Source organism: Lepidochelys kempii, chromosome 4, assembly GCF_965140285.1.
Source record: "Lepidochelys kempii isolate rLepKem1 chromosome 4, rLepKem1.hap1, whole genome shotgun sequence".
Lineage (NCBI taxonomy): Eukaryota > Metazoa > Chordata > Testudines > Cheloniidae > Lepidochelys > Lepidochelys kempii.
In genome coordinates, this window is record NC_136383.1 from 81,281,529 (window position 1) to 81,301,697 (window position 20,169).

General features: G+C 40.9%; 1 long non-coding RNA gene across 1 annotated transcript in view; it reads left to right on the top strand.

The window, feature by feature from the left end:
• Nucleotides 1-242: 242 nt before the first annotated feature.
• The window catches only part of LOC144930501 (uncharacterized), a 128,112-nt gene continuing 108,185 nt past the window's right edge, over nucleotides 243-20,169 (top strand). Inside the window, exon 1 of the long non-coding RNA XR_013635716.1 lies at nucleotides 243-529. This is a non-coding gene — a long non-coding RNA (uncharacterized LOC144930501). The remainder of the gene's footprint in view (nucleotides 530-20,169) is intronic.

Sequence of the window (20,169 nt, forward strand, 5' to 3'; positions counted from 1 at the left end):
AGCAGATTGGTGTTTGGATGGCAGGGAAGCAGGCAGAGAGGCCTGGTGATTAGCCAGCAGAATGGCTGGTGGAGAGGATTGGATTGGAGCAGAGCCCGGCAGAGAGGCATGGAGCTCGGCCAGCAGGGCAGCTGGTGGAGAGGATTGGATTGGAGCAGAACCTTGCAGAGAGGCATGGAGCTCAGCCAGCAGGGCGGCTGGTAGAGAGGTGCAGCAATCAGCCAGCAGGGTAGACACGAAGAGGAGTGGAGAGGAGCTTTACAGGGAGGTGTGGCGATTGTCCGGCAGAGCGGCTGATGGAGAGGATTTTGCCAATTATCTGGCAGTGCAGCTGGCAGAGAGGAGCAGAGCGGAGTGGAGCCCCACAGAGATTGGCCAGCAGGGCGGCCGGCAAACAGGAAGCGAGCAAGTGCTCGGGCAGCAGACTGAGTGAGGTGCCTTCTTACTTCTCGCCCCCACCCAGGCTGGGAGGTGAACTCTGCAGATGCACCTCTGAACTCTGGGTCTGCTCTGACCAAGGACAACAACTGTGAGTGGGGTGCAGAGAAGGGACAAGCATTTTAAGGGGACTTTTGGGTTGCTGGACTTAAGAACCTGAGGGAAAAGGCCACTGCCCAACTTACTTGGGGGTGGGTCTTTTGCTTATGGTTTATGTTTATAAACCCTGTTTGCGGTGTTTTATCAATTTAATATTGGGGTTACTTCCCTCCTTTTTAATAAAAGTTTCTTTGCTGCACTCAGACTCTGTGCTTGCAAGAGGGGAAGTATTGCCTCTTAGAGGTGCCAAGTGCGTGGAGTGTAATTCTCCCAGCTCACTGGGTCAGGGCTTGAGCGGTTTAATTTTGTATAGTTGAAAAGGAATGCCTAGATACTGAACCTGGCCCTTATTACTGCCGACTCTGACTGGCAGAAGGGTTACATTGATAATTAGATATATTTTCAATGATATTTTTTGTCTGTCCGCTCTCAATTTTGCATAATGTAAAGTTTGGGGGTTTTTTTTAAATGTTTTTATCTCCACAGTTGTTGCTACGGGCTTTGAAATAAGCCAACTGCATTTTTGAATCTAGCTGAGCTGTGACCTCTTTTTTTCCCTAGTCCCAAAAGCACTGCCTTTTAAAACAAACAATACAAATCAAAGACTCGCTGAAAGGTATTAGGATAAAGTGTTCACTTCTAGTCCATCAGTACAAACACAGCACATTGGATTACAATAATGAATGTGCTGCAGCTCCTGTGAGCCTGATCAATGGGTTCAGTGGAGTTTTGCCCAAGTGATGAATGCATAATCTCGTGCTGTATGAGATCATCACTCTGATGTTTCCTGTTACAGACTCCGTGGCTGCTTCACTGAAGCACAACCTCCATGCCCCCAACCCCTTGCTTTTGTGAGTAGAGTTCAGAGCTGTAGTATTCCTTAAAACAGTCCTTGTACTTGACTAGTTTTTTCATTTAAAACAGTGGCAACCTATCTGGGACTTTCATTTGTAACAAATAACTCCTTTATTTGGCCTTTGCTTTTATGGCTACACAATCTGGTAGTGTTTTTGTATTTACCATGCACACAGCCCCATAGATCTCATTGAATATTTAGGAATAGCTTCAGTATGACTTTGGCACACAGATTGAAATAACGTTACCAGTTGAAAAGAACATAGAGTAATAGGATGGCATTTGGGAGAGCTAGGTTCTATTCTCAGCTTTGCTACAAACTTCTGGACTGAGCTTGGGTAACACATTTAATCAATTTGTGCCTCAGATCCACATGTGTAAAACTGGCCTTTAGCACCCTTTGTCTGTTTATCTATTTAGATTGTAAGTTCTTGGGGCAGGGACTCTTATTATGTATTTGGATAGAACCTAGAAAAATGGGGCCCTGTTCTATGCTGGGGCTTCTGGGTGCAACTGTAATACAAGTTATTAATAAAAAAATATTCCCATATTAAAATTTCCCTTTTGGATCCAGTATCGTCAACCATTAAAATGCTTATACAACATGAAAATAGAACTTCAGTTTTGCTTCAGATGGTTCTAGTGGCCTTTCAGTTGCATAATATCAAGAAAGGGCACTGTACAAGGGAAGGAAGGTGTATTGAGACACTGAGCAGACTGCTCTGAAGTGATTCAATCATTGCATTTCCCACCCTTTGGGACTTAGAGAAAGTGGTAGCAGCTACCTTAATGGTGGCTCTGAATGTCCCTTTCTGAGCATCTGAAGAGCACTTGTATCCTTTGCTTTCTTAGCTAATGGATTTCCTCACACACAGGGCTGTGTACAGGTGAGAGGAGTAGACGGGCTCTTCTGCCTATAAGTACTAACAATCTAAGGCAGTGGTTCTCAACATTTCCAGACTACTGTACCCCTTGCAGGAGTCTGATTTGTCTTGTGTGCCCCACGTTTCACCTCACTTAAAAACTACTTGCTTACAAAATCAGACATAAAAATACAGAAGTGTCACAACCACATTATTACTGAAAAATTGCTTCCTTTCTCATTTTCACCAAATTTTTACCATTATAAAATAAATCAAATGGAATATAAAAATTGTACTTATAGTTTGGTGTGATACTTGACCATGTTTTTCACTTATGAGCCTTCTCTGAAGCCTGAGCCACAGGTGATGGGGCTGAAGCATGTAACTTAGCTTCACGGGAACCCCTGTGGTATCAGACTTTGAGCAATTGCCCTGCTACTTGCCCTCTTAATGCCAGCCCTGCACTTCCAATTCCCTAACTTTGTCCTGTGATCCTGACGGGGCTGCAACCCCCAGGTTCAGCAACACTGATCTAGATGAGTTGATGTACACCCTGGAAGACCACTGTGTACCACTGATCTAAGGAACAGGGAGTCAGCACAAGACAAATCAAGCTCAGTCAGTTACTCAGTTTAAAACCCTTTGGGTTAAATTCTGCTGTCAGTATGGAGCCCCAGTGGATTTGGCCACGTCTTTCAGTTCTTCTAACCCCACCCTGTTTCCCCAGGGTATGCTCTATCTGCATCTGTTTGTGTTTTAAAGAACACACATGAGATATGTTTCAGAGTAGCCGCCGTGTTAGTCTGTATCCACAAAAAGAACAGGAGGACTTGTGGCACCTTAGAGACTAACCAATTTATTTGAGCGTGAGCTTTTGTGAGCTACAGCTCACTTCATCGGATGCATAGAATGGAACATATAGTAAGAAGAGATATATACATACAGAGAACATGAAAAGGTGGAAGTTGCCCACGAAAGCTCATGCTCAAATACATTGGTTAGTCTCTAAGGTGCCACAAGTCCTCCTGTTCTTTTTACAAATGAGACATGAAATTCTTGTTCATTCTCAGGACTTCACTTAATTTCCCTTTCCCTAGTCTCAAACTGTAACCCAAAATTTCTTTCCCCTGGGAAAGTTTCCATCCATGTGACATCCTTGGGATTAACACTTCAGTCATGATTTCAGCTTACGTTCATAACTTTACACATAATATTGTTATATGCATTTTACCATGATATTATTGATCAGCAAGTTATGAATTTTCAAATGATACCTTACCAGGCATGTCTTGGAAAAAGATTATTACTGTAGGGTGTGAATACAGGGTTGCATTCATTCACGCTCAGATTCTAATTTTAAATCTCCAATGCACTTTTTCGTATGCTCTGCTTTGCAATGTAGACACAAGGTTTCTACAGTTAGTCAGAAGTATTTTTAATACAAATTATCACATCAAAAATGGAGCTTGTAATACAGTCTTTAAAGGTAGACTCGTATGTCTACCTACAGTATTAGGGTTTAAAGTGACCGCCTTCCCTTTTTCCAGTGGCTACACTGAAGTTTCCTTGATTCCGTCAGCAATTGCTTATCATATTCTTCTCTCTTTTAGATTAAATTTATGCTTTAAGAGATGGCTTGGGTGACAGATTCTTTAATTAACTTGCTGATCCAAACAGATCTACTACTTAACTGTTTCCACTGACTTATGCAGATTATAAATATTAAGCACGTTTTTGCAGATGCAGAAGCATGCATCTGTTTCCCTCTTACCACAAATCTCACACAAGCAATGGTAATAATTACTTTATTATGGAAACTTGCATATTAATCAAATGAGTATTTAGTTGATTTGATATTTGATAGGCAAGGAATTTGTTTGAATTCACAGTCGTGCACAGAAGCAGGTACACTGCTGTATTGCACTTCCATGCTTTAACCTCCAGGGCCATCACCCGCCAATCAACTGCAGATGAAACCTGTTGTATGTCAGTCTAGAGGTTTGGCCAATTAACAGACTTTATGGGATTTATTAAAGATCATCTTCTGATGTAGTTTTTCGGAATTCTGGTATCCCATACTAGGCAAAGGTCATACAGGACACAAAGCGTGACAAACAATGTTTGTACCACTGCTTGCTCATTAAAGAAACACAGACACACAAATGGGTGTAACAAAGCAGGTATTCAGCCAGAGTGGGAAACAGTTTTTTTACAAAGATATTAGCATAGCAGAGGGTTTATTGAAAGAAGTTTGATATCAAGATTCCAATCACACTGAGCAGTTCTTAAAACAAATCCCTTGGCCCTTTTTGCAATAATTCTACAATAGTTTGAGTGCTTGACTTTGCAACCTTAACATTGTTTTAATGTAGTTTTTTGGCTATAATTTTACAGAAAATGAGGAAGCTAATATAGTCCAAAGAATTTTTCTGTTTGGATTTTAAGTATTCCTCCTTCATAAAAACTTGAGACAGCTGCTTGGATTTATAACAACACACCTATGAAGGCAATGCTGCTAAACAGCTGTAACTGACAGCAGAATTTGAAGACATTTTGATTGCTCAGGCTTTGAATACAGAATTCTGACGATAGATATTGCCTTGTGAAATTTATATTGGTGGTGACGGTGCAAAAATAGGAAAGATCAGAGCTTGATTTCAAGATTCCAGGTTGAGATTGCACGAATGACAATTAGAAAAACCTTTTTTTACTTGTAAAAAGAGTAAATTTGGCATGCAAATCAGAGACAGCAGAAATCTGGAATTCCATGATATTGTCACACAGTTATTTCTTATAGCAGATTTACTCACTCTAAGGACTCTATTCTGCTCCAACTGAATCAGTAGGAAGGATCACCCTAAGGACATTATTGTTCCAAAATACTGGGATCCAAGGTCTGATAGGTGGCTCATGGCAGCATGACTGCTGACATGCTAGAGGGCTTGTATAAGGTCTCTTATTTTTAATTTGTATTAAAACTGTAATAATTCTGAGATGGATATTTAAAGCCCAGGAACCCATCAACATTCTGGTCTTTCACTTCACTTCATCAATTGCTTTGGGGGGAGTTAGTCTGAACTGCAATACCATTGTTCTATAATACCTAATAACAAAAACACATTTCAGATACATTCTTCTGAACACCCATCAAGAACCATCTTGCTCTCTCAGGTTAAATAAGATTGGAGCCAGTCTGTATCCAATTGTAGGTATTGTGGAGCCAGCTGTCGGAGTGCCTCCCAAGGCCCCCTTGCAAGCATTGGCATAGGGGGTGAGAGGAAGGCAGAGCTGTGATCAGAGGTTTATGTTGGAGGTGGCGCTTGGGTGAGAAGAGTGTTTCAGGGATGCGGCCACAGCATACAGTACCAAAGAGATTCTGGGCAGTGCTGCAGGGCAAGGAGGCTGCTATACCATATGAGGTCTCTCCAGTTCTTGGAACAGCCAAGGTTTGCGATGCTGCAAAGGTGACTTAAAGCCTCCTTTGGCTGTGAGTTTTGTGCTGCACTTCACAGAAGCACAGCACAGAATCTCTCCCCATGTGGCTGGAATTCCTTTTGCTGTTAACCTTAGGAGAAACAAGGCGATCACTTAAAAAAATTTTTTTTTGAACTAAGACGTTTTTGACATGGAATTTTTATCTGCCTGACTAAATTTTTAAATATATTTAACTGGTAATTTATATGTAGCTTTTTATATTGTTGCCCAAAATGTCAAAAACAGATGGGTGCATTAATATAAAATAAAGATGCAAATCCCTCTAAAACTTCTGCACCTGCTTTGATTTAGGCACATGAATAGTCTCATTGACTTTAGTGGGGCTAGTGATGTACATGCTTACATCTTTGCAATAGTGAGGCTGCAATTATTCCTCACTGTAATTTGTGTTTTAGAAAAAAAACTTTGGTTGCAATTTTATTGTTTCTTATAAGAAGTCAAAATCTGTTTATGCTCAATAAATTGGTTAGTCTCTAACGTGCAACAAGTACTCCTCATTCTTTTTGTTTGAAATGGACCATCCTGATTATCACTACAAAAGTTTTTTTTTCTCCTGCTGATAGCCCAATTTAATCGATTGGTCTTGTTAAGAGTTGGTATGGCAATCCCCATTTTTTCATGTTCTCTGTATATATCTATATCTATATATTTTCCTACTGTATTTTCCACTGCATGCATCTGATGAAGTGGGCTTTAGTCCACGAAAGCTTATGCTCAGATAAATTTGTTAGTCTCTAAAGTGCCACAAGTCCTCCTCGTTCTTTCTACTGATACAGACTAACATGGCTACCACTCTGAAATTTATCTACATTGTCTTCCGTTTAACTATCTCTCTGTTAAATGAGCAGCTGTTGTTTTATAGTGTACCTGGATTATCAGTGTATGCTTAGTAAGTAGGATGTTAACTTCAAAGTGATGAATTGTCAGTCATGCCTAAAGGGGTTCTTGTTAACCAGTGTGGTACTACAGAAGCTCTTTCGTTACTGGCTTGGTGAATCTAACTATAGAATAAACCACCAATTTTGGGGATTGTCCGCCACATTTCTTGCAGTCTCCCTTCAGTGTGGCATCCTCGGTGTGGCCCATCCAGGCACTTGGTCACAATCTATCTTTAAACAAACAAATGAGTTCATGGTTTTCCAAGCTCTCTCTACTGGTCTCCAGCATCATCATGTGGCTTTTACTTTAACCTTTAAAATCCAATGATAGCCCAAGATATGCTATAGATTTTATATATAGCTGGCAGCATTTAGGATCTTTTTGATAAGAAACAAGATCCTTTAGCTAATCTGAGGAAGCCCTGAATATATTTAACTTATATTTTGTGTTTTATTAGTTGGTAAGTTAAATTCTATGGTACGCATGATGATGTAATAAGTAGAGGGAAAAGGAACTATAAGAATTATTTTCTTGAAAGAAATCTTTCCCTCCTATTTTTATTAATTCTAGGTAAAATTCATCCAAGTGTGGAGTCCTTGCTACTCTCAGTAACAAAACGCAATAACATGCTGAACACCCCTCTGCATTGGCGGACTAGAAGGCTGTATTGGCTATACATGGTGTGGGGATTCTCCACACAGGGGGACAGCACAGAAGTAATGTTGAGCTGCAACTCCAGCTCTATGCTAATTCTACCTGCACTTGGAAGTATCCTCAGGAAGCCACTGATGATAGCTTTATGGGCACTTTTTGTTGACACAGTAGCTTAAGAGGATGGAAGAGTACTACAGCAAGGCCAAGTATTTGCTCCTAAATCTTTAGCTTTGGACCCAAGTTTAAATCTGGAATTATTCTTAAAACCTGTGGTATCATGAATACTATAGTCTGTGTATAATTTAATTTAAGAAGGCATATGAGATGGGGGGTGTCTAATATCCCTACTTTTCTATACTCCTCATATTGAATATTTGAACTATTGCCATTAGGTAATATCCAATTTTAATTATGTAAATGTAACATTTCTACATTCTATATCAATGTATTTTGATACCTGTGAAAGTTATTCTACTGTACATCAGTGATGTTCTTCAGCTATGGGGTGAAAGTTGTTTTTGGAAAGTTAACTTAGAGGCAGTACCAATAGGAGATATATATCAAAGTATTCCATCCCATGGTTTTCAGTTAAATTAGTCTCTGCTATATTTCTAATACCTTAGCATGAAATGATTACTTTAAGATATTTGTAAAAAAATGTATCCACATTAATACAAAATATTATCATACATCTGATTTGAAAAAAGGAAATGGTAATATCCTCTTTTATTGGGAGGATGAATATATTTTATTAAAATAAATATCCCATCTTATTTACTGCACTCTTTTCAGGTTTTTATAATCTCTCTACTGTGAAGAGAAGTTAGATCAGATGTATAAATTTTATACTGAGGAGAGAAAAACAATGATAACCCTAGACAAAATGCAATTACCCAAAACAGATGGTGGCCTAGTATTCCCTAGTTGACACACATAATTCGTCATATTCCTTTTGTAATGAATGATAATGGCTCCATTATAATCCATCTGTAAACTTTTATCAAATTCACATGCCGTCAAGAATGATAGTCATATAATTTCCCTATTACTACAAATTACATCCAAATTGTCACTTACTAAAAAACCAGCCTGTCAGAGTAATTACCAGTCACACAAGGCATAAAAGACAAGAAAACATCTTAAAACAACTGTGTTGTGTTTTAAATTTAATAAAGATTTGAGATTGTCAAATAACAGGCTCAAATGGAATTATTTAATCAAAGTTAATCCAATTAATACAGCACTATACATAAATCAGAAAGAATAAACACATTACCATCATTGGTGTAAGGTAAAGAGCTGGTCTCTGTGTCTGTCTCGTCTGGCTCTGATGGGATAATGGCAGTTTTCACACCCCAACCTACCTTTCAAGTCCTCTGTCTTTTATAGAGCATGAGACAAAGGGCTTGTCTTTACTACCGGGGAGATCGATGCTGCTACAATTGATGCAGTGAGTGTTGATTTAGTGGGTATAGTGAAAACCCATTAAATCAACGGCAGAGCACTCTCCAACCGATGCCAGTACTCCACCTCTCTGAGAAGAGTAAGATAAGTTGACCAGAGAGTGTCTCCCGTCCACACAGTGCCGTGAAGACACCGGGTTAAGTAAGTCAACTCCAGCTATGGAATTCATGTAGCTAGAGTAGCGTAACTTAGGTCGACTTATCCTGGTAGTGAAGACAAGTGCAAAGAAACTCCTTTCTGGAGGTAAAATTGCTTTCCCATGGTAAAGCACAGGTACACTGTGTGTTTTGTTTTTGACATTTTCAAATGACCTAATTACTCATGAAATTTCTTTTATGGTATCTTTAGGGTACATGATTGATAAACTAAAGGGAATTCTACTCTGGTCATTACTACTGACAGCTGTGACTACTGGCAGTTCTTAATGCATTAAAAATCATCTGTCAGTGTATCCTCTTTCTATCCATTACAGAAAACATCTGCAATAACAAGGACTCTTATTAATCATAGAGCATAATTAAATCATAGGTACCTCTTATCAAACACCCAGTCTTGTCAATACCATATGGCTGCAGACACTTTTTGTCAGTTTGAAGGTTTTTTTTCCTTAGACATCTATATTGCCACAGATGTGGAGGCACCAGCCATAATGAAGCACAGCCCGACACTCGATCACATGAAGTTCCTGAATACAGGCCACTGATATGTTAAGGACCAATAATCCAGCCCTAGAATTCAAACACACTTTTTGCAAATTTCATAAAGATTCTGAAAGAATAGTTAATATGTGAATGAGTTTAATGTACAATAAAAGATGACTAAAAAGGTTCATATTTATTAACAGGTACCAATATAACAGACTACAAGTAATCAGTCTCGCAGCTTCTATAGTGGGTTCAAAACAGTTTTCAACAACAGTACTCAATAACATACATAAATGATGTGTAAACAAAGGGTTAAAGTACATGAAAGATCATCCAAAATGAAAACATAGGCTCATCTGAACAAACACAATTCTGGAATTACTAATAAACAGCTTTACATAAGCCTCCAAATTATGCTCATTCGGTAAAGACCTGCTAGTTGCTGTCAGTTCAGCTGCAGCAAGTATTAGAATGCTTAATCACCCCCTTTAACCCCCAAAAACCTATCCAGGCAAATTTAGGGCCTGATCCAAGTCCTGTGAAAGCTGGATTGAACCCTGAAAGATGATGGTTTGAAAAGGAAAATAAGTTTTAACATTCACACCACAATCTTAATTTTGTGTCTTCTTCCCTCCTGCCCATTCTCCACATATGGCCCATGGAAACCCCTCCCTGGTTCTACACAAAATCTTTCTTTGTCTCTTACACATATTAATTACAATATTGTGTATTTGCTGCATAGTTTAAACTTCACCCACCCTATTGTACTGTATATTTAGAAGGCTGGGCACAGTTATTGCCTCATGTCTAATTTCACATTAAATCCCATCAGTATCAACGCTGGATGCTGAGTAAAACTATATGATTGATATCTGGTGGACTACTTACATAAATATGTGCATATTTCATGAGTCTTCAAAACAAACAAACAAAAAAGGGCATTGGTATAAGAATAGCCAGCTGAGAAACTGCACAGTTATGAAATTAAAAGAACTAGTGGGCAAGATCACATGGGTGGAAGTATGAATAAGCAATAGGAAATTCAAATCTTTTTGTGTCCTAAGGGACACTATCACCGAGGCAAAATGGATAACAAGTCTACTACAAAAGAAAGATCTAAGTAAAAAGCAGGTTTCAGAGTAGCAGACGTGTTAGTCTGTATCTGCAAAAAGAAAAGGCGTACTTGTGGCACCTTAGAGACTAACCAATTTATTTGAGCATAAGCTTTCATGAGCTACAGCTCACTTCATCGGATGCATGCAGTGGAAAATACAGTGGGAAGATTTTATATACTCAGAGAACATGAAACAATGGGTGTTACCATACACACTGTAACCAGAGTGATCAGGTAAGGTGAGCTATTACCAGCAGGAGAGGGAAAAAAACCCAACCTTTTGTAGTGATAATCAAGGTGGGCCATTTCCAGCAGTTGACAAGAACGTGAGACAAAATATGAGACAAAACACAACATTTTAATATATTAAATGCAAACTGTAAAATAAAATATAGCTAGTAGAGTGAGTCAATTAAAATGTTCTATAATTGCATCAAGGGTAAAAGAAAAACTAGGAAGGAGTTTAAATAAGATTCATTGAGAGATTCGCAGGAAATTAATAGCTAATGAGGATTTGAGCAAGACAATGTAGGTATTTGTGGGTTTCTTATCCTTCTTTTCCACAAACTAAAGAGCTGCCAATCAGCAGCATCATTGGATATTCATTGTAGGTCTTTGAAGAACTGCTCGGTGAAAATGCAGTCAGAAGTAGTCATCTTTAACACCTCACTAAATACAGGAGAAGGGGAATATGGTAACCGTGTTTAGAATAGAAAAGAAGGGAAAGTGAGGAAAATGAAGATCAGCTAGACTAACTCCAATGCCAATTAAAATACAGGAATAAGTAATAAAGAAATTGATCTTCAAGCTCTTCATTGAGCAGCCTGACTAAAACTAAGTAACGATAAGCAGCATGAGCTCAAAAAGAATAAATCAAGCCAGACAAACCAAATAGCGGTATTATGCTGTTACTGAAATGCAAAATGTGTAGTTTTAAGGCATTGCTGTGTTGGGGTAAGTAGGTGTGTGTGGAGAAAAGACTGTAGCAACTTCCAGGGGCACTGCACCATAGGCAGACGTACCTTCCTCCAGGAAATTCTAGGGAAATGCAGGGTGGAGGAAACTCCTGTTATACCTCAACAGTGAATGTAGAGTGTTTTCCCTCCCATTCCAGCCTAGCCTCACTACGCCCTGCTCTCACCAGCAAGCTGAGCTCCATAGCCTGCACTAAACTTCCCTTCTTGTTGTGAAACAGAAACTAAAGAACTGAGGTTGTCTCTGGCCTCTGTACATGCTCACTATCTAGGTTCCTGGGTATGTACATTTATTAATATGAATACAAGATTTCTCTCCTCTCTCTCTTCTCCTACCCCACTCCACAAGGATTTACTTTTAAGTGTGTGGTTCTGTGGGGTTACTGAGGGAAGGCTATGTGAAAAATTATGGAACAGGTCCTCAAGGAATCCATTTTGAAGCACTCAGAAGAGAGGAAGGTGATCAGGAACAGTCAACATGGATTCACCAAGGGCAACTCATGCCTGACCAACTGATTGCCTTCTATAATTAGATAACTGGTTCTGTGGATATGGGGAAAGCAGTGGACATGGTATACCTTGACTTTAGCAAAGCTTTTGATACAGTCTCCCACAGTATTCTTGCCAGCAAGTTAAAGAAGTATGGATTGGATGAATGGACTATAAGGTGGATAGAAAGCTGGCTAGTTCATCAGGCTTAATGGGTAGTGATCAATGGTTTGATGTCTAGCTGGCAACTGGTATCAAGCAGAGGGCCCCAGGGATTGGTCCTAGAGCCATTTTGTTCAACATCTTCATTCAGGAGCTGGATGATGGGATGGATTGAACCCTCAGCAAGTTTGCAGATGACACTAAACTGGGGGGAGAGGTAGATATGCTGGAGGTAGGGATAGCGTCCAGAGTGAGCTAGACAAATTGGAGGATTGGGCCAAAAGAAATCTGATGAGGTTCAACAAGGACAAGTGGAGAGTCCTGCACTTAGGATGGTATATTGGACTGCATTAGTAGGAGCATTGCCAGCAGATTGTGGGAAGTGATTATTCCCCTCTATTCGGCACTGGTGAGGCCACATCTGGAATATTGCATCCAGTTTTGGCCCCCCGACTACAGAAAGGATGGGGACGAATTGGAGAGAGTCCAGTGGAGGGCAACAAAAATGATTAGGGGGCTGGGGCACATGACTTATGAGGAGAGGATGAGGGAACTGGGCTTAATTAGTCTGCAGAAAAGAAGGGCGAGGGGGCATTTGATAGCAGCCTTCAACTACCTGAAGGGGGTTCCAAAGAGGATGGTGCTCGGCTGTTCTCAGAACAAGAGATAGACATGGTGGCACATGACAGAACAAGGAGCAATGGTCTGAAGCTGCAGTGGGGGAGGTCTACGTTGGATATTAAAAACTATTTCACTAGGAGGGTGGTGAAGCACTGGAATGGGTTACCTAGGGAGGTGGTGGAATCTCCATCCTTAGAGGTTTTTAAGGCCCAGCTTGACAAAGCCCTGGCTGGGATGATTTTAGTTGGTGTTGGTCCTGCTTTGAGCAGGGGGTTGGATTAGATGACCTCCTGAGGTCTCTTCCAACCCTAATCTTCCATGATTCTATGTGAAAGGAGTAGGTTTAAGGTGTGTTCTGAAGAAGCTAAAAATCATTGCCATTCTGCTCTTTTCTGACACTGAGTTCCACACTCATAAGTCAATTACTGAAAAAATCTCTGAATCTCTATCTCTTGTGCCTGTAAGTCTCACTGTTGAAATCCCATTGCCGTAGTGGAAAGAGTTGACATTGGAGGTACTGTGAAGTGTTGTTGTAGCTGTGTCAGCCCCAGGACATTAGAGAAACAAGGTGGGGGAGGTAATATCTTTTATTGGACCAACTTCTGTTGTTGAGTTAGACAAGCTTTCAAGCTACACAGAGCTCTTCTTCCGATCTGGGAAAGGTACTAAGAGTGTCACAACTACATATAAGATCAAACAGATAGTTTAGCATAAGTAGTTAGCATATATTTTAAGGGACCAGTAGAGGTTATGATCATGCAGGGTCAGGAAGTCTCCAAGGTATCTTAAGCCAATACCTTAGAGCAGTGTTTCAATGAAGCTTTCCATGAAGTGAGCCATAGCTCACAAAAGCTTATGCTCAAATAAATTTGTTAGTCTCTAAGGTGCCACAAGTCCTCCTTTTCTTTTTACATATTTTTAATAATTCTCAATTTCAAATTGTAGGAAAATGCCCCTCCTTCTCTCAATTTTTAACTTCCCAGGGGTCCTTTTTCCACTGGAAAAGTTCTTTAAAAGTTTTTGTTAAATTTTTCTTCCTGTGATGGAGTGTATATCTCACCCTGGCTCTGAAAGAGTTAACTGGAGCAGGAGAGATTAATTGGGGCACCTGGTTGTATGTGGAGGGTGGTCCAAGCCCAGCTTAAAATGAGTCCCATGTCAAGGAGGAACTGAGTGATTACTATGCAGAGAGGAAACCCAGAACAAGAGGGGGCTGAAGGAGTAGGAGGAAAGAATTCTGCAGTCTCTCTTTTAGCAGTAGAGAGTGGAGAGAGAGAATGGCAGGGTTGAAGCAGTTGCCCAGGGGAAGAGTTGGCCTTGGGACCCTCTCTTGAGTAGAAAACCTGGCAAGAAGCCACAACAGAAAAGCCCCCAGGGTTGAGCAAGGTCTAGTGGTGAGCCCTGGCAAAAGGGCAGGATCCAGACTTCTAGGGAGAGAGCCCTGGGAGGTGTTCAATTCAGGGATGGAGCAGAAGATGTTAAGAGAGAAGCAGTTAGAGCCTGAGGAGGGCAAAAGTGGGTTATTTTCATTTGGGATTTGTTAGACTGCAGGAAAAAGCTCTTCAAGACCTGGCCCTGAAAGAAGGTTGGATCTAGAGAGGCTGTAGAGGCCTGGAAGATAGAGATGGCTTGTAGCCTGAGAAAAACACAGGGTACACAATGACCCCAGAAAGGAAGGGCCTGATGACAGGCTGAGGTAGGAAGCAGCCCAGGGAGGTAGCAGGCAGTATGTGTGAATAGACAGACTTCGCCTGCTCACTAGAGTGTCCCTGGGCTGGAATCTAGAGGAGAGGGTGAGCCTGGGTTCCCTACAAGCTATTGGGGAAGGTGGTGTGAAGCTCTGATATAAGGGGATAAAGACTTTTGAAAGCCCTAAGACAAAAGGGTGTAAGGATCCTGGGGCCCACAATTGGGTGCTGAAGACCTGATGTAAGGGATATTGAAATATTGTTGGTGGGACTATAATGGAATGGGAGAACTCATAATGACCAGGCTGGAGGGCTGAATCATGAGAAGAAGCAGACCACTGCAATGCTACAGCACCTGTCATCAGAGAGGCAAAGGCTTATGCCATACCCAGCCATAAAGGGGTGTGCCAGCAGTGTGTACACTCTTCTAGATCTCTCTTTTCCAGTACAATGTGAAAAGCTAAACAAGTCAGGGAAAGAGAGGTTTTCCCTATTTTTCTCTCACTTTTCTGTTGGAAAAAGTGTGAACGATTAAAAAAAAAAATCCTCCACTCTTCTCCACCAGCTTAAAATAACAAAAAACCCTTTTCTCTTCACTTCCCAGAAAGGCAAAAAGTAAATAAGTGAGAAAAGGGAAGGTGGCAGGGAACCTGAAAACTGAAAGGTGTTTTGGTTTACAACAAAAAAGAAAAACACAAATTTCAATGTGAAAGCAACCAAATGGGTATTTTTGTTTGTTTTTTGAAAAAGAATATTTTTTCTCAGAAATAAAATAGGAGTTTTCAACTAGGAATAATGTGCTGCCAGGAAATTAGGGCCAGAGGCAGCAGAATTTGGCCATGCAGAAGGATAGAGCAGAAGGGAACTTCAGAAATTCCACTAGAAAATCCTCTCAGAATTTTCCAGCCTCTCTGGTTTTCACCATGACTTCCATGCAGGAATTCGGCTACTGTAATGTGCTCCTGCTCCACCTCCAGCAAATCATGCACCCTCCCCAAAACTTAGCAGAACTTCTTCTGTGCACAGTAGCAGCTCACTTGTGAGATCTTTGGAGAAATGTTCTCCCAGACAACCAATCTCTTCCTCCCCACTTCAGCATTGACACCGAGGTATGTCCTCAAAAGGGAATTTCCAGCCCTATAAAAACATATCAGTGAGAATGTATCCAGAAGAGGGAAACAAAATTATTTAAAGAGTTATTCTGTGTTGTACAGCACATAGCACAATGTGGTCAGGATCTTGATTGTGGCTTCTTAGTTCTACCGTTGTATGTACTACACAGTAACAATGACTAAGACAGATGATACTCACTTTGAATTATTCATCCATCTCAAGGTAACTTAATCAACTAATTTTTCCTGTTTTTCCGCTAGAAACTTGTCCATGAACAGACTGATTTTTTCTCTCTCACATCGATCGTTTTTTCAAAACTCCTTAATTATTTCTGTGAGTAATCCTTGGTCTGGAGCTTGCTTGTGAGCACTTTAATAGGAATATTCAATATTTGAAATTCAAATAATTTTTGATTGGATTGGTCATAGATATAATAGTGTGTTTCTGTTCTCAGAGTATTTTTAGAATCAGGTTACTGGGGCATATGTGAACATAAAATGAGATCTCGTGCTTGTAGCCTCTCTGACTTCGGAATCAAATGTGCCCAGTACTGTACAAATATTATAATACAAAATAAAGCTCTATAAGTAGATACATAAATAACCAATGATACCAAAGCATTTCACAGATGAGGAATATGAGGCTGAGATGGAGAAACTGAAGCACACAGGGGTCACTCGCTCAAAATCACAAACCCAGTCAGTACAGAGTCAGGAATAGAATCTAGCTGTCCTGACTTTGCTGGCCAGATTCTCAACCCCTGTTCTGCCTGCGTTGTGCTGCGTTAATGAGACAAAACAGGCAGAAAACTAAATGGACAGTTGAGGATCCCACAGACAGCTCTGTATGTGTCATAGACCTGACATGGCTGAATTTGTCTGACTGTGACTTCTTACCTCAATCAGGTTGGTGGCGGCAATACACAGCAGTGCTAATGGGTGAAAATACAAACTATTTGCTTTGTAAAATATTGATGTTAAAAAGATTGTCGAAATCTGGGAGACTGTTATAAGGGTATCACTCATCCAGCAATAGAGGTATGTCAGGTGCTTTACAAAAGATATAGCAAAGTCCCTGCTTCAAAGAATTTGGAATCTAAATTGGACATATGATAAAACAATAAATAGATTAAGCAAGATGGTGAGAGCAGACTACCAGCAAAAGAAAGGTACATTAAATAAGCAGCATTTAAGGAGAGGTTTTCAGAGAAATAGGGCCTGGTGCCAAGCACACCAACATCAGTGGGTATCTTCCCCACTCCAAACCCCCCCATTCACACACATTGATTTCAGTGGGCTTTGCATCTGACCTTTGAATTCCATCAGGGACACTCTGCACAATGACACTTAAGCCTATGCTTAATTACTGTGCTGAACTGGGGACTGGAACAGGAAGTCTTCTCTAATATATCACCAGAGTCAAAAGACGCTGAAGACCAGCATAGCCGTTTGCGATGGCGCCATGGTCTACACTGCAGGTCTCTGAAAAGTGTGTGAGCCAGTGGTGGTGAATGACACAGAAGGCAATGGAACAGAAGGAGCAATAAAACCAAATGACTCTGTGCATGCAGCGTCTATACTGTCATTTTGTTATGCAATGTTGTATACATTTTGTTTGCCATAATACAATCAGCCCTCTTCCTCCAGTTGTGCAGTGGAATGATTCCACTAATTAATTTTCTATATTAAAACAAAGAGTGGAAAAGACTGGCTTAATTTGCCCTTGGAGCTGAAGTGTGCAAACAAAAAACAAAACAAAAATATGGACGATTACAGAAATACTGCAAATTGTTATGAAGCCCATGGCATTTTGATTTAAAAAAACAAAACCTTAGAATACAAAATTAACATGGCACCCATTTTAATAAATTAAAAACTTGCTAACTGATAGGCCTCAAAATGTAATTCTAAAGGGGGAATTGCCATACAAGTGGGTGTGCTTCCAGTGAGGTCCTGCAGGGATGAGTTCTTGGCCCTAGGCTAGTTAAAATTTTTTATGACCTGGAAGAAAATGAATCACTGATATCGTTTGCAGATGGCAAAAATGGGGTTGGTGGTAAATAATGAAGAGCACAGGTCACCGACTTAGAGCGGCAGTTCTCAAACTGTGGGGTGAGCCTCCCAAGGGAGGCGTGGGAACGTGTCAAGGGAGGCATGAGCTGTGTGCTTTTTTTTTTTTTATTATATTATTTTTTTTATTAAGAACTCTGGCTGTCAGTCCCGGGTGGCTGGTGCTTGTGCAGAGGAGCCATGCACATCCAGGAGGCAGGGAAAAGGGGGACAGATGGAGCCCCACTGCCCCAGGGCTGACAGCTGGAGCCCCCCTCACATGGGCTCAGGCTCTCCTCTCCACCCCAACCCCCTCACCTGGAAATGGCAGAGCTCCAGCTGTCAGCCCCGGGGTGGCCCCAGCAGCACACAGAAGTAAGAGTGGCAATGGGATTCTAAGTCTGTTGTGAACAGTGATATTGAGAAATATCACTTTTCACATTGCCTCCCTTCCTTCTGCGGTGCTGCTGGCACAGCGCTGCCTTCAGAGCTGGGTGCCTGGCCAGCAGCCGCTGCTCTCTGTTCTGCCTTCGGAGCAGGGTGGTGGTATCTATACTTGGGGGGCATAAACAACAACAGACACAACGAAGGGGGGCGTGAGCAAATAAGTTTGAGAGGCACTGATTTAGAGCAATCTGGATTGCTTGGTAAATTGGGTGCAAGCAAACCATAGTCATTTTATCATGGCTAAATATAAATTAATACTTCTAGGGACAAAAAATGTTAGCCATACTTACAGAATGGGGGACTGCAGCCCGGGAAGCAGCAACTCTGAAAAAGATTTGGGAGTCATTGTGGATAATAAGATGAACATGAGCTCCCAGTCTGATGCTGTGGCCAGAAGAGCTAACGAGATCCTGCGATGCATAAACAGGGGAATCTCAAACAGGAATAGAGAAATTATTTCTCCTCTGTATGGCAGTGGTATGAATGCTGCTGTAATGTTGGGTCCAGTTTGATGCCCACAATTCAGGAAGGATGTTCATAAATTGGAGAGGGGTGAGAAGAGCCACAATAATGATTAATGGATTAGAAAGCATGCCTTATAGTAATTGAGTTCCTTGAGTCTATCTAATGATCTTACTAAAGAGAAGGTTAAGGGGTGAGTTGAATGGGGAACAAATATTCGATAATGCACTTTTCAATCTTGTAGAGAAAGGCATAACACAATCCAGTGGATGGAAGTTGAAACTAGACAAATTCAGTCTGGAATTAAGGTATACATTTTTAACAGTGAGTATTTAGCCACTGAAAAAAATTACCAAGAATTGTGACGCATTCTCCATCACTGACAATTTTAACATCAAGATGGGCTAGTTTTTCTAAGAAATCTGCTCTAGGAATTATTTTGGGGAAGTTCTAGGGCCTGTGTTATACAGGAGGTCAAATTAGATGATCACAGTGGTCCCTTCTGGCCTTAAAATCTACCTGAAATTCATAGATTCCAAGTTGCCGCTATAGCTAGAACAATAGTGTATGCTTGTAAGTCATACACAGGAAAGATAACAAGCTCAACTGAGGAAACTGAGTACACAGTATATAATGAGAGACTCTGTTTCTCAGCTAATAATGCTGCAGTCCCACTGTTCTTGCACACACAAGTCTTATGGCCTTGATAATTTACAGGAAAGACAACCTATTCAATACAGGAGACAAGGTTCAACAAGCATACCCAGAGAAAGCATCCCTCAGCCTAGAATATTCTAATCTGTGTTACTGCTATGACACACAACACATCTTATCTCCTGAATGTATGGCTAGAAAGGACAAGTTAAATATCTAGCAAAGGACCCCATTCCATAATGTATTTGAATTGGCACTTACTTTCCTCCCTCTACCCTTTGTGTTTGCTTTCTTTTGTTAAACATTGTACAATCCAAGCAGGTATCATCAGATGGGAGACCATATGAGCTGAATTCTTTTATAGTCACATCAGAGTTGGGGAGATAATTAAGGGCACAAAAGGACATGCAGCTTATTGCCCTCAGCACAAGTGAGACATAAAGCCCAGCTAGTGCCCTTTGTGGATACAACACGTTTCTTTTAACATGTCACATGAGAGGCGTCACTCACCTCAAGTGTCTCCGTGAGGATAGGTGCAGTATTGTAGTCCTTTCCTTGCTCCTGGTGCCCCCCGTAGGCCATGTGCCTGCCTCCTGTGGTTTGGATTTTGGAAGATCACATAGTCAAAAATGAACCCCCTTTCTTATGTAGCACTGATTCCAATAACTCAGCAGTCTATCTCGCTCATCAGGGTCTTCAGGCCTTTGATCAGGCTTCCAAATGAGCTCTGTGCCCTTTGGGTTATGGTTAGGCCTGTCCCCCACTTCTCAGGGTTTACATCACTTAGCTGGTGAGGGAACCCTGGCCCATCCACTACTCCAGGTTCTAACCTAGGGACCCTATAATTAGCATATTTACATGCCATATTCCATGTCCTTTAAGAACAGTTGGATAGATTTTAATTGTACCTGCTGTTATCGATTCAACCCTGTTCCCAGTTTAGTGATACAAACTCTGTGAAAATGTGGTCATCTGCAAATGCTGGATTTTTTAACTAGTCATTAGA